We start from the raw sequence: 14,121 nt of genomic DNA, 5'->3' as shown, positions 1-14,121 counted from the left end.
GGCCATGAGTGTAGATAAGTGTATGTTACTATGCAGACGGACCTCACGCACCCTTCCGTGATAATGAATAGTTCCTGTGATGTATACACGCACACGTTACATATACTTACATGTCTCTGTATTTACACACCTTTTAATATAGACACGGATTGTAACTGTACTTACTAATTAAATTTTGGCATGCCTGTAAAATACAGTGAAAAGGGAAAAAGGAAAACAAGCATTTTGCTTCAAAGACCAGAAAACTACACCAAAATAAGGTTTGGGGGGAACGATATTTAGCAGTCCCGTGGAGGCAGGACATACAAACCAAGAAAGGTTTATTCAGAGGAGGATGCCACCCTTCACCTGAATGACCACATCAGGAAGGCTGTCTATACTGTGGACAACCACAGACATTGAAGATGCTTAAAAAGGGTCTTTTAGAATCTGGGCGGTGGTGGCGCACACCTTTAATCCCAACACTCAGGAGGCAGAGACAGATGGATATTTGTGAGTTCAAAACCAGCCTGTTCTACATAACAAGTTCCAAGACAACCAGAGCTATATGAGAGACCCTTCTTGGAAGGAAGGAAGGGAGGGAGGGAGGGGAGGCGAGGCAAGGCGAGGCGAGGCAAGGGGAGGGGAGGCGCTGCTAGGCAACCTAACCCTAGAGCCAGAGAACTGGATTACTAAGTATAAAAAAGAAGCCACTAACAGCCAAGTACCAACTTTCATTTAAATTAAGGCTGCCAGGAAGCTCTAAAATCCAGTGTGCTTTTTGTTTTTGTTTTTTGAGACAGGGTTTCTCTGTCACTTTAGAGCCTGTCCTGGAACTAGCTCTTGTAGACCAGGCTGGCCTCGAACTCACAGAGATCCGCCTGCCTCTGCCTCTCAAATGCTGGGATTAAAGGTGTGTGCCACCACGGCCTGGCCAATCTCCAGTTTTTAATTTATGTTTTTAATTTATCTGCTCAAAAGCAGATAACTCAATCAATAGAAAATGAGACAACAGCCAAGAAGAAAAATCATTAAAATAAATCCTAGAGTCAAGCCAATAAAGAAGCGGAAATCAGGAAGACGTGAGGGCATTTGGATGGCTGGATGTTTTGGAAGCTTGGGGATGGGGTCATGGAGTGGAAGGAGTCAGACCTGGCAGAAGCCCAGTCTGAACTGCTGGGTTTGAAACAGTGGCAGCACAGGGAAGCAAGACTCCAAGTAGACAAGTCCGTGCCCCCAAATGGCGGTGGACAATGGCGGGATCCAGGCTGCTCTAACGCTGCTCAGAATGGCGGTGAGAGCAGAGGGGTCTGGAGGGTAAAACGGGAGAGAGACACTGAGTGATACTTGTTCCCTAGACAACAGTTTCCCCCAGTGTCGGCTCCTTTTCCTGCCTCTGATCCCCAATCAATCTATAGAATGGGTCTGCACACCAAACAACTATCCCCACGTTATACCTCCCGTGACTCCTACACAAACACACACATGCAGTCTTCAGGGGTGGTCTTTATAGACAAATCTCATGCAAACAAAACCAAAGAGAAAGGCCTCCAAGGCTTCACCCGCAAAAGTCAGCAGGACGGTTCAGAAAGGCTTATTAGGGTTCTGGCTGCTTGTGTCCCTTCTGCCTCCGACACCAGCCCTTGCCCTGTGTGCCTTGAATGTGTTCGTTCCTGCCTCGAGACCACCAAGTGCCCCCACAGGGACGTCACGTGTGACTGTCTGCATCTGTGGGATGGGAAGGGGACTGCATGAACATGGGCAATCACAGGACTGCCTGTGACATCACCACACGCAGGCAGGTCGCCGCCAGAGAGTGAGAGGATGGACAGGACTAACCCACGGCCGTCTAGAATGATGCTTTTGGAGGCCACGTCCCGAGAGGCCATCGAGTCAGTGTGGGAATGACAATCTGTGCCCAGCGCCACGGAGACACACAAAGCCAGCTTGGGAGCTGAGTCATGTGGGGAGGGCCTCTCCCTCCCCAACACCAGCCTCTCGTCACTCTGCTCATGTCTATAGCAACAGTCGCGCAAAGGGCATCATTAAACACTGGGTGGAAGGACGAGAAAGCTAGACCTGAGCTGTATGTGTTGAAAAGCTCTGTATTTGAGCTTTTCAAACACAAACCTGTTACAAAAAGACGTCAGTTTCATACAGGAAACACCAAGTACAGTGAATATTAATCGCCTATCCAATACCGGGACTCAGCCCCCACATCTCTGACCAAAGGGAGGTCTGAACCCTGACATTTGGTGAAGAGAAGCCGGCCAAGGACAAATATTTTACTTCAATAACTGCACAGATGGGTAAAATGCCTTCTAAAAACAAAAATTCTCTACTTCAGAAATGCCTCGTACATTTGACATTTAAGACATGCCTACTCCCAAGAACTGAATGTACTGCTTTATCATCTGAGAAGTTTGAAAAAAAATTACAGCAGTACAACATACATTTGGGGCTCAATGCTCGCATATGAAATTATGAAGCAGCAGATTAGAATTCCTACAACAGACATTTAATAAACACCCAGTGACTATCATACAACAATAATGTTGGTCACATCTGGAACATACCGGAACCATATTTTCATATCTCACACTGAAAAAAGCCATACTTAGAATTTTATGTTTGTTCACCCTGACTTGATTTGAAGAGAAGGATCCTTTTACTACAATGCTAGACAGCATAGGTTAGAAAAATACCAACATCCCACTCTCTGAAATATCTATAAAGAACTTCAGGGGAGTCGAGCGAACTCTCCCCATCCTTGGATTCAGGAAGACACCGGGAGGGACCCCAACGGGCACGGAGAAAGTTGCTGTGCGGCAGGTAAGCCCACGCCGCAGAGAAATGTTCTGTGGGCGGGGCTCTCGCTGCGCCACGCGACCAACCAGAAAGCACGGCATTATCTGTCAGCCACATTTTAACTTGTCCTTTCAGCCCTAATCGGGTTTGCTCAGAAGCTACGGGAAAACCAAGCAAATAGGAAAGAGCTTAAGCACGGCATTATCTGTCAGCCACATTTTAACTTGTCCTTTCAGCCCTAATCGGGTTTGCTCAGAAGCTACGGGAAAACCAAGCAAATAGGAAAGAGCTTATACAGCATGCAGAAACACACCTATGTGAGTTATAACAATGCTCAGTATCCATGCACAGTATACATTTAAATATGGGCACATATAACACGCGTCTAAACATCTGTCTTAACAAAGGAGACAAGAACCCAGGCTCCTTGTTTTAATGTGTTCCTCTCTGCAGTACTAAAATGAACAAATGACACCATGGGTTAGCATGTTGAGGTACCAGATAAACATGGGTTATTACATGTATTAGGATTTATATTTGGTAAAAGAGTGAAAAAAGATGCCATTTTTGCCTAATTGATGCTTCCCAGATGAAAGACAGTCTCAAAATATAAGACAAATGTGTTGAGGTTCTTCTGTTTCTTCCTTAATAATTCTATGTGACAAACTACGAAAACATTTGCTTCCTTACACCTTATGGAAATCGTATTTCCGTATTTGCTCATATTTAAAAATAATTCAAATTTGTCTCATAAAATTCTAATCTAGTTATAGACAAAAAAATACTTGGACAAATAACTGACATAAAAAACAAGCAAAAGTATGTAAGATTCAATAGTAAATTCTGAGAGGAATAAGTGCAAAGTATAATTCAACTCTTTGGAATATAAATTTGAGAACACGTTTTCGCAAAAGGAGTCAAGGACCGTGGGTGCCCTGACAACAGAGGTCCCAACAATGGGTGTCCTGACTGCACACTACCAAGGGCTTTAGATATTCTTAGCTATAAGGCTAATTCAATACATTGACCCAAAAGTCACTTCACAGCCTATTAAAAGATTTTACGTCACTAAAATATATGAACACTCTAGCTGACTCCTCTACATAGTTTTCCTTTTGTGTAAGTAAGAAAGCACGGATCTGATAACAATTAGAAGCAACCAAACAAGATAAACAACAGCTTAAAAACAAAGCCCCTGGGGGGCTGGAGAGATGGCTCAGCTGTTAAGAGCATTGTCTGCCCTTCCAAAGGTCCTGAGTTCAATTCCCAGCAACCACATGGTGGCTCACAACCATCTGTAAATGAGGCCCGCAGGAAGAATACTGTATATATAATAAACAAAATAAATACATATTTAAAAAAAAAAAGCCCCTGTGAGTAAGAGCACCTGTTGCTCCTACAGAGGGCCCAGGTGTGTTTCTCAGCCACTATTCATGACCATCCTTAACTCCAGGTCCAGGGGCTCCCACACCCTCTTCCACGTACATGGTGCACATACATGCACGCAGGCAAAACAGTCAAGTGCATAAAATACATAAAACTTAAAAAAAAAAAAACAAATACAAAGAACTTAGCGGGTGGTGGTAGCGCACACCTTTAATCCCAGCACTTGGGAGGCAGAGGCAGGTGGATCTCTGTGAGTTCCAGGTCAACCTGCACTACAGCACAGAGAAATCCTGAACCAAGCTCAAAATATGCTAATGATCTTAAAGGTCCCTTCTTCGCTCTTCCTTAAAGCAATGCCTTAACCAAAGCATGGCTCCAAAACGTGTGTTCTTTCCTCCGCTGACTCTGTCACGGCTACAACAAAAAAACCCTTTCTGTGCAAACGCAGCCCACGAGAAGAAATGGAGCACGGGTGTCTGCGCAGCTCCCGCGGGATGAGAGGATAGCAGTGCGCAGCTCGGTTTGACTTGGCTTAGTGCTCCAACTCTGCGTCAAAAGTCAGCTAACTTGGCTCGCTTTCATTCGCCTATAAAACGAGAGGATTGGGCCATAGCGCAGACGTCCCTTCCACCTCTGTGACTGTGACGACCTTTAGCTACGCCAAGACTCAGCTCCGGCTACCAACACCTTTCTCCTCTCACTGGTACTCGCTCCAGCCAGCCCGCCCGCCCCACTTCACCACGCCTGGGAGGAAGCTCTCTGTGCAGCCGCTTTCCTGAGCCAACTGGAGAGAGCTTGGCAGAGGACTGTTACCTGAGAGCAGGCACTGGGCGTGGGACGTCACGGGGTAAAGTAGGCTGTGGTCTGTCAGGGCACAAGAAGACCTTGCGGAGGAGGCTGTACGGCAAACCTGACACTAGATATAACCAGAGAGCGACCGTGCTAAAGCCCTGTCGTGTTGTGTTTAACAAACACTGAATGACGACTAGTCATCTAGTTTTCCAAGTCCTACGGGAAGGGGGAAGGGGGTCGGGGGAAGCTTTCACTCTAAGCCCCAAACAGCCATACAGACGCTGCCTTGCTACCTGTCGTGTATAGACGGTCAGCTTTGGAGGAGGAACACGGTAGTCTTCAGAATAAAGCACTTCCAGCACCAGTGACCCAGGTTCACAGAGCAGTGAGGAACCCTACAAGGCAAGTAGGTCACACGGATGGTCATGTGACACACGGGGTCCGTGATGCTGAAAGGACTCAGAGCCTCCTGAACATCTGCCAACAAGGGACTCGGTGTGTGTGTGTGTGTGTGTGTGTATGTGTGTGTGTGTGTGTTGGACATGGGGTGGGGGGGGATATAAAACATGCAAATTACTAAAGGTTGCCGGCGCCCAGAGCTGACTTTCTGAAGTGGCCGAATGGCAGACTCACTCTGCTCAAGGTGCCATAGGGGTTGCATCCTTTAAAAGAAAGGGGTAGAGAAAAAGCGACTACAACAACCAGGAAAGATTTTTACAAGGAGCCCAGGCCCAAGGCACTGCTGAGGTCAGACCCTGCTCAACCATCTAGGCCTCTTCAGCACAGACCAAGCACCTGAATGCGGCCCCCCCCCCCCCCGGCAGTTTCAGGCAAACCAATAAACCACCGAGGTTCAAACAGGCAGAGACCTATAAGATCGACTCAGTACACGCTGCCAATGAACAGGGAGAGGAGCATGTAGTAAGCTACACAAGCATGTTTTAAAACAACATAATTACCAAGAATTGGCTATCCGCCAGGCAGTGGTAGCGCACACCTTTAATCAATCCCAGCACTCGGGAGGCAGAGGCAGGTGGATCTCTGTGAGTTCAAGACCAGCCTGGTCTACAGCATGAGTTCCAGGACAGCCAGAGCTGTTACACAGCGAAATCCTATCTCAAAAAACCAAAAGAATACATACATACATACATACATACATACATACATAGTTACATGCATACATAATACATACATACATCCAAACTTGGCCACTTTCATATTCCTTCCTGTTTTAGCTTCATAATTTTTAGTCCAGTCTCGGGCACACAGTAAATCTTCAGTAACTACAAACCACTGTTTTATTACCCTCCAACACTGATATATATTTGAACTAAAGACAATGGCATAAATAAAAAGAAACGGAATCAACTCTAGAATGTGCCTTCACTTTTATATTTGAATAACAGATATCCTAGTGTTCTGAGAATTCACACATATCTTAAAAATAAGAAGACTACTTTACCCAAGGCTACTGTACCAGCACCAGATCTCCTATCAGCTCCAGAGCGCCTTCTAGATTCACAAGCCTTGAATGTAACATGAGAGCCGGCTTGTTGGGGTTTCTGTCCTGCCTGGTTCCCACAGTTGTGAAATCCCAAAGAAAATCACACAGAGGTCTCCATAAGTTATAAAACCGATTGGCCCATCAACTCAGGCTTTGTATTAGCTCTTATAACTTATATTAACTCATTATTCTTATCTATGTTAGCCACATGACTCTACTGTTTTCCAAGGGAGCAGGTCACATCCTGATTCTTCAGTGGTCTGGGCAGGACTGCCAAGGGAGCTTCCTGCTTCCCAGAATTCTCCTGTGCTCATTGCCTTGCCTCTACTTCCTGTCTGGTTGACCCGCCTATACTTCCTGCCTGGCCAATCAGGGTTTATTTAAAACATGATTGACATAATACAGACAATTATCCCGCACCACTTGAAAGTCCCTTGATTTTGAAAATAATAATCTCTACCATTCCCTTCATCTCTCTTCACTGTCCCCTGAAAGCAAAGACTGCAAACTTCAGTGACCCAGCACTTCCCACAGCACAAAAGCCAGGCGAGGTCAGATCGCTCTAGATATATCATGCCCTACAGTGTTTCAGTGTCTAGCCTCCTCAATCAAAGATTGCTTATCCCAGAACATCCCATCTCCTCTCATTGGTCAAACCAAGTTGTCAAGAAAGGATCTTAGGCGGCTGGAGAGGTGGCTCAGAGGTTAAGAGCACTGTCTGCTCTTCCTGAGGTCCTGAGTTCAGTTCCCAGCAACCACATGGTAGCTCACAACTACCTGTAATGTGTTCTGGTGCCCTCTACTGGCCTGCAGGCGTACATGCAGGCAGAACACTGTATACATAGTAAATAAATCTTAAAAACCAAAAACAAAAGCCAAAGACCAGGATCAGCATGTGACTGATAGTCTTCTAAGACTAGTTCCTGTCCAGCGTGGAACAAAGTCTTACGCCTCTGGTTATCGACGCCGACTGCACATCAGAATTTACTGTGGAGATGCTTGTTTTTGGAGACAGGGTTTCTCTGTGTTGCCCAGGCTGGCCTCGAACTCACAGAGATCCACCCACTTCTGCCTCCCGAGTGCTGGGATTACAGGCGTGCACCACCATCACTGAAGATTTTTAAACTGTGCCTGAGGCTACCGAGTGAAGACTCAGAAGGGGACCCGTGGTTGGTTCTGATGAATGTGAATAGTGGAACCACGATTGTACTCAGGGGTTCGGGCACTTAGGAAGGTCCCGCGGGTCTCTCTGGAGTGCTAGAATTCAGGCTAGCTTTGCGGGTGCCTATCATGAGTGGCTTCTTCCACAGTCACACACCCTGCCCTACATAAATGCCATAATTCTGTTACTAGAGTAGAAAGGCCACCTTGCCACCTATAAAGTTCGATAAGTTACAGACTCAGATTCAGCTCACTTGAGTCTCTAATTTGGCTCTGCTCCCAAGGAACCAAGCCAAGGGGGGCGGGGAAAGATCAGTAATAATTCACATTGCTTGTTACAATGCCTAGCAGCAATTCACAAGTGCTGAGTGTTCAGCAAACATTTGTGGAATCAAAGAGGGAAGCGAAAGTAAAGGACAGAGAGACTTAAGTCAACAGAGGGCACTCCCACATACTCAATTAGCTGTGAAAAAGTCATGGGGAACAGCTAAGAGGTTAGAGTCCCCCATAAAATCCAATCTCCCCTCTTTTGCTTAGGGTATAATACCAGCTGAGCAGCTCCATCTTCAGCCTTCCAGCAAGGGATGGCCATGCTGGTCATGTTCTGACCGGTCCAGTAGTCTGCTGAAGAGAAAGGAAATCACTCCCTGATCCTCCCTGAGTCCTCCCTGATCTTACTATGGGAAGCCTCCTGGAGCCCACACCGAGGAATGGTGCTAAATACACTGTCCAAGCAGGCCAGTCTTCCACTTCTTCCATGTGGAGGAGAAACATATTCAAACAACTTTCCAAAATGCCCCAATACAACTGCCATATCTAGAAAGTTTAGGAGAGCTTACAAAACAACAACCAACAGCTTGCGTAAAGTCAAGATGTTAGTAAGAGCTGACTTTCGGGATAATCCACGCTGATCAAACCCCGAAGTCTGTGCTTTCCACCAATTAAGCTAAATCTAATAGAACCAACAGCTCACGAGTTACCAGTATTGACACAGACACAGGTTCACCTTATTGTCTTTCAGTAATGCGACTGTTTTTTCAAAGTAAGAAGCTCTTAATTGACATTCATTAAGCACTAGCTCCTTGAAAGAAAATTACTCGGGGGGCTGGAGAGATGGCTCAGTGGTTAAGAACACTGGCTGCCCTTCCAGAGGACCCAGGTTCTATTCCCAGCGTCCATATGGCAGCTCACACCTGTCTGTAACTCAGTTCCAGGGAATCTGACATCCTCACAACAAAGCACATACAATAAAATTAAAGAAATTTTTAAGAAAAGAAAAAATACTCTTTTAATCTTAGATGCTTTTCAAATTATACTACTTTAATTACTTAATTGTTCTGAATTGAAATTATACAAATACACATCAACTGATGATCAATGATTCATTAACAAATAAGTAATAACATTCTGTGTTTCGGTCATATGAAAAGAAAATGTACACAGTGCCCTGAAGATACTGTCCTTGCTTTGAAAAGATGTCGTAAGCTCAGCCCGCATTTTATCCTTCCACAGAAAGACATCTCCAGGCAGGGAGCCTGTATTTAGTTTGGGAAACTTCCTATTATTCACATTGAGAGCCCCGAATTCTGCAAAGCCCTGGTTCTTCCAATGTTGACGCCTCCTCCTCAACAACACAAATGCATCCTTTGTAGCCAACAAAGTTTACCAAGTGTGGCCGCTTACACTAAATCGAAGGTAAAAGGCTGTCTTAACCATTTCCGCATGAGCTGAAAATATCTGAACGGCCATGCAAAAAGAAATTACAAGGCTGTGCATAACCATGCTGCTGAGAACATCAAAATTTATTAGGTGAAATTCTTCACTGGAAGGATACTCAACGTATGTGCATCAGCATTAATCCCATTTAAAAATCAACAGGCTACAAACAGCACACATGTACATACAACAGATAAAATGTTTACGTAGAAAACCAAGCCAAGCTGAAGGAATCAACATTCCCTCAACAATACTAAAGCAGATCACCTCTGTGAAATGGTAACAGCCCAGGTTTGAGATGTCATAAAAGCTCAGCTTTTAGGAGAGAAGTAGACCTGCAAGCTGAAGAAGTTGAACCAAGTCCCTACTCTCCAGGGTTCCTTCCCATTCGACTCTCTATCCCATGATAAGAACCATCGCATGTGTGACCTTTTTACAGGCAGAGCCAGTCAGACCATAGAGTCGTATGGTGTTCCCAGAGTCTGGATCTGTCCAGGAGTCTAGACTGTCTATTAACCATGCTTCCCCTTCATTATCCTCAGATAAGCAAGACTAGGTGTCACCTAAAAATCCTTAGAGCAGCGCTCACAGAAGAGGGTCAGGACAGGGGAGAGAAAAAGCATGTTCTACATCATGTTCGGGACTCTGTTTAGTTAAAAAGAAAAAACGAATTTAAAGCCAGATACTTCAATCTTTTATTAGTTACTTTTACTACAGTGGAAGAAGGAAATTTAGCTTTCCATGAGCTCTCTAAGCAAGCTAAAACACACACTTAATAAAAGAACAAACGTCTTTGTAGGTTAAGCAAAGGGACTTCAAACACAGAAAGTTAACTTCCAAAACAAATTTCTGTGGTCATCAAATAGCTGCAGGGCAGGGGTCTGCTGAGTAAAACTGACAAGAATCAGTGTACGGACTGTTAATAACAACGAGAAAGCCAAGTGTCTCTTTACCCTCACAACTTTATTCATATAACTGAGGAGGACTACAAAAATCAAACAGAATTTGTCAGACATTTACTGTTTGTATGTCGGTGCTCCTTAATATGGGAAGGTCCCAACTCCATAAAACACAAAAACCTGCCCCGATAAAGAGGAAAGAGGTGTCCAACGTGCCGAGCCGAACTCACCCTTCCCTTCTCCCCTTTCTTTTTGTCATACAGTCTTACTAGTATCCCAAGCGGGCCTGGAACTTTCTGTGTAACCAAGCCTAGCTGCCTACTCACAAGCCCTGGGATTTCAGGCATGCGCTCCCACACCCAGCAGTAAGAAGTGCTTTCCAATCACACTTCTGAATTATGCTGATCCATCTAACTGTAGTCCTACGCCTTCATAGCCAATGATAGTGACTATTCCCAACTTTTAATTTTTTTTTTGTTTTGTTTTGTTTTTTCGAGACAGGGTTTCTCTGTGGTTTTGGAGCCTGTCCTGGAACTAGCTCCTGTAGACCAGGCTGGTCTCGAACTCCCAGAGATCCGCCTGCCTCTGCCTCCCGAGTGCTGGGAGTTGAGGGTGCAGTGTTGTAACCTGTACTGAGCTATCTTGGCTTGACTGCTTCAGATGTCTAACCTGGACCTGACTTGTTGGCCTAAAGCACCTTGAAAGAGCTTGAAAAATGATTAAGTTATAATAATTATTTTATATTGTTAGTTAGTTGACAATAGACAGTGTATGTCTACTGTATATATATACTTGGGGCCATCCAAAAATATATATAATCTGTTATAATCATCAATTAATAAAATAAATACATAATCAGTAATTACTACATTAAAAAAATGTCAAGTAAAGCACTAAGTTATAGACAAGCAGGAATTAGAAGGAAAGATTACTTGAACCTTACAGTGGCAATCGCTGGAATTGATTTTTATGCCAATTTGACATATGCCTTTATAGGTTTTCAATGATCTTTAACAAAAGAGCACAATTCATCTCCCTGGTAATACTTCAACTAAAACACATTTTACTTGCATGTGCTTCAGTCTAAACACCCCGCCATGCAGGGCGCTCCACGCAGCCACATTCTTAATCCCACAGAGTGAAAAAGAACGGGAAAACTGACTATAGTCAGGCACCATTGAGAGGAAAAAAGCACAAAGAGAAAACAAATTTAAAGTCAAATATGAATTCCAAACATAAACTAAATTTCCATTTAAAAAAATCCCCTGGCTTTCTAAATGACTATCTAAAGGAACATAAGACTTCTTTCAAACAAACAGGGATGAGGAGCCAACTGAAGTATAACCAAAGTCTTATCAAATAAAACAACCCAGACCTTATGATGGACTGCTTATGGTAAAATGTCTTTCAAACAGTCATACTGGACAAATTTTAAGACTCCGTTTTGGAATGTAGAATCTGTCCAGTCCATTTGGAACTGTAAACGGCACTGTAAAGGCATGAGACACTTTGTCACTTGGACACTTGCTATAAATTCATGAAGCTAGCAAGTCTGCAGAAACGTTAACAAAACCAAACCTTTGAAGAGTATGGCTATATTTCCAAGTTGACATAAACCCGTTTTAAACCCTCAATCCCTCTTAGATTCTGATTCTAAACACACAAACTTGCCCTAAAATTCTTTAACAAAGCTAATATTTTCTTACAACAAAAATCAAAAGTGTTTTAAAATACAGACTGCTCTAAGATCCAGATAATCATTCTTTTGATGTTATGTAACTTCTTTCTAAGCCATATTGTAACCAGTAACTCCTACCCAATGTGACAAAACAGAAACGGAACTGTTACACCTCCATCTGTTAATAAACTTTATTTATTAATTTACAGAGCAGTGTGTGTCACAAGAGTGACTTTCTGATTTCATGCTAAGCCAAAAGTACCCAAGTCATGGTATCACAATTTATAAAGCACCCTACAGTAAGGGCAAAGCAAGAAGTCCCCGGCTCTTTAGAGACTCTTGACTGTTGTCTTTCCCTTAACGTTTTCTGGGTCCGACTGAGTGTCACACATCATCCAGGTTCATCTGGAGACAGTGAAAGTATATTCATACCACCAGGGTCATACCGCGCTCCTTGGGAAGGGGAGACCATCTGAACCGCCTCCAGTAATCGAAGAAGCAAGCACAAAATGGAAAAAACATCGACTCTCGCCACCCTTCCCCATCCTGCCTCCTGCATTTGCTCATTCTGTGGTTAAATAAGTTACATTTACTTTAAGAAAAAAAAAAGCAAGAATGCTTTGGGGATGGATTTTGGAAGGTGACTACTACAGATGGAGCCGAAATAAGTTGCTCTGCTCAGTCGTGGACCCCATTCATTTACGTGTAACCAAACGAAGAGACCCCCCACTTGAATTCGTACCGTAGAGCTGCAACCTGGAATGCAGGAACGGCGGGATCTGAGGTCCCAAATACGGCGACTCTCCCCTAGACGACTAAAACCACGGTGGCTCTTCACCCCAGCGGCTCCGGAGATGCAGGCGCCGCAACTCCTGAGGTGCGGTAATTCAAAAGAAGCCTGCCACTCACAAGTGCAGCATCCCCAGGAGGAGGCAGGACTTCGGGAGTGGAAACCTATCGCAACCCGCTGTGCTCCGAGCTGTCCAAACAGCCCCGGAAAGGCTGCTCCACACCGATACCGCGACGAAGGCGCGAACCTGCCGAGGAGAACCGCAGCCCCGGAAACCACCTCCCCTGAAGATAACTGCAGGGAGGCTTCCCGGCGGCGCGCAGCGCAGGGGGCGGGGCCATGTCGGGGGCGTGGCTGAAGGGCGGGGTTAGAGGCGGGACGGAGTGAAGCGAAGGCTTGGGGGCGGAGCCAGGTCGCGAGGAGAGGAGTTAGAGGCGGGAACGGGTCAGAGGGCGGGGCGGAGTGGAGCCAAGGCTGGAGGGGCGGGGCCAGATCGCGAGGGGCGGGGTTAGAGGGGGAACAGTGAAGCCGAGGCTGGAGGGGCGGAGCCAGCTCCCTAGGGGCGGGGTTAGAGGGGGAACGGAGTGGAGGGGAGATGGGGCGGGCCAGCTCGTGAAGGGCGGGATTAGAGGCGGGACTTAATGAGGGCGCCGTAGTGGAGCAAAGGCTTGAGGGCGGGGCCAGCTCGCGAGGGGCGGGGTTAGAAACGGGGCGAGTGGAGCAAAGGCTGGAGGGGCGGAGCCAGATCGCGAGGGGCGGGGCGAAGGACGGGCTCACCTTGCGCTTAGGGCGGTCGGGCGCGCCCGGCGTGGCGTCTCCCCGGCTGAGGTCGCTAATCCCGGGGGCCAGCGCGCCCCGGAGCCGCGGGCGATGCCCAGACGCCCTCCGCCCGCGCTCCTCCGCCCTCGGCCCCGCCACTCCAGCTCCGCCGAGGACGCTAAGAGCTGCACGCAGCGCCTGAGCGCGCGCCGCCTCGCCATCTTCGGTGCTGGCCGCGGTCCCCGACCGCCGCAGCCAAGTCACACCCCGTGTCACCCTCTGCCCCGCGGGCGGAGTCGCCGGGGCCTCCAGGTCATCTTGATAAAGTGAGCACGGCGATTGAACTCACAGGCTGGGCCCTGGGACCACTGCCAGGTTGGCTCTGAGCCCTGCACCAGAGGTCACGTGGACGCATTCCTGGACCTCAGAGTCGGTTGCTAAAACCAGCGGGATCCGGCTGGCCAAAGGGTACAGCATGGACTTTGACTTGAAGGGCCTGGTTACAGAGGCACTAGTTTTAGTTTTCTGTAGTAACTAACTACTGAGTGTCGACGGTGCCCACCTTCTGTGCTCAGTTACGTCTAGAATTATGTCAGCCTTCTGGTAAATGCAACTCATTACTAAATATAAGGCTTTCTGAAATCCCAGA

The 14,121-nt window shown here is 46.3% G+C and overlaps 1 protein-coding gene across 3 annotated transcripts in view; it reads right to left on the bottom strand.

Annotated features, from left to right (window-relative positions):
- The window catches only part of LOC121459051 (N-acyl-phosphatidylethanolamine-hydrolyzing phospholipase D), a 32,765-nt gene extending 19,075 nt beyond the window's left edge, over window positions 1–13,690 (bottom strand). Inside the window, exons 1-2 of one of the 3 annotated variants that reach the window (XM_041668554.1) lie at window positions 13,491–13,532; window positions 12,666–12,960 (exon numbers count right to left, since the gene is read on the bottom strand). The gene's annotated coding sequence lies outside the window, so the exon portion shown is untranslated. Of the gene's footprint in view, window positions 1–12,665; window positions 13,107–13,490 lie in introns of those variants that run through there. The other 2 variants (XM_041668555.1, XM_041668553.1) reach the window with 2 other exon arrangements.
- Between the last annotated feature and the right edge of the window lie 431 nt (window positions 13,691–14,121).

Source organism: Microtus oregoni, unplaced genomic scaffold, assembly GCF_018167655.1.
Source record: "Microtus oregoni isolate MIOR12 unplaced genomic scaffold, Mior012 000018F_ref0000195, whole genome shotgun sequence".
NCBI lineage: Eukaryota > Metazoa > Chordata > Mammalia > Rodentia > Cricetidae > Microtus > Microtus oregoni.
Note: the sequence above shows the minus strand (reverse complement) of the source record. Positions and strands in the feature narration are given on the sequence as shown.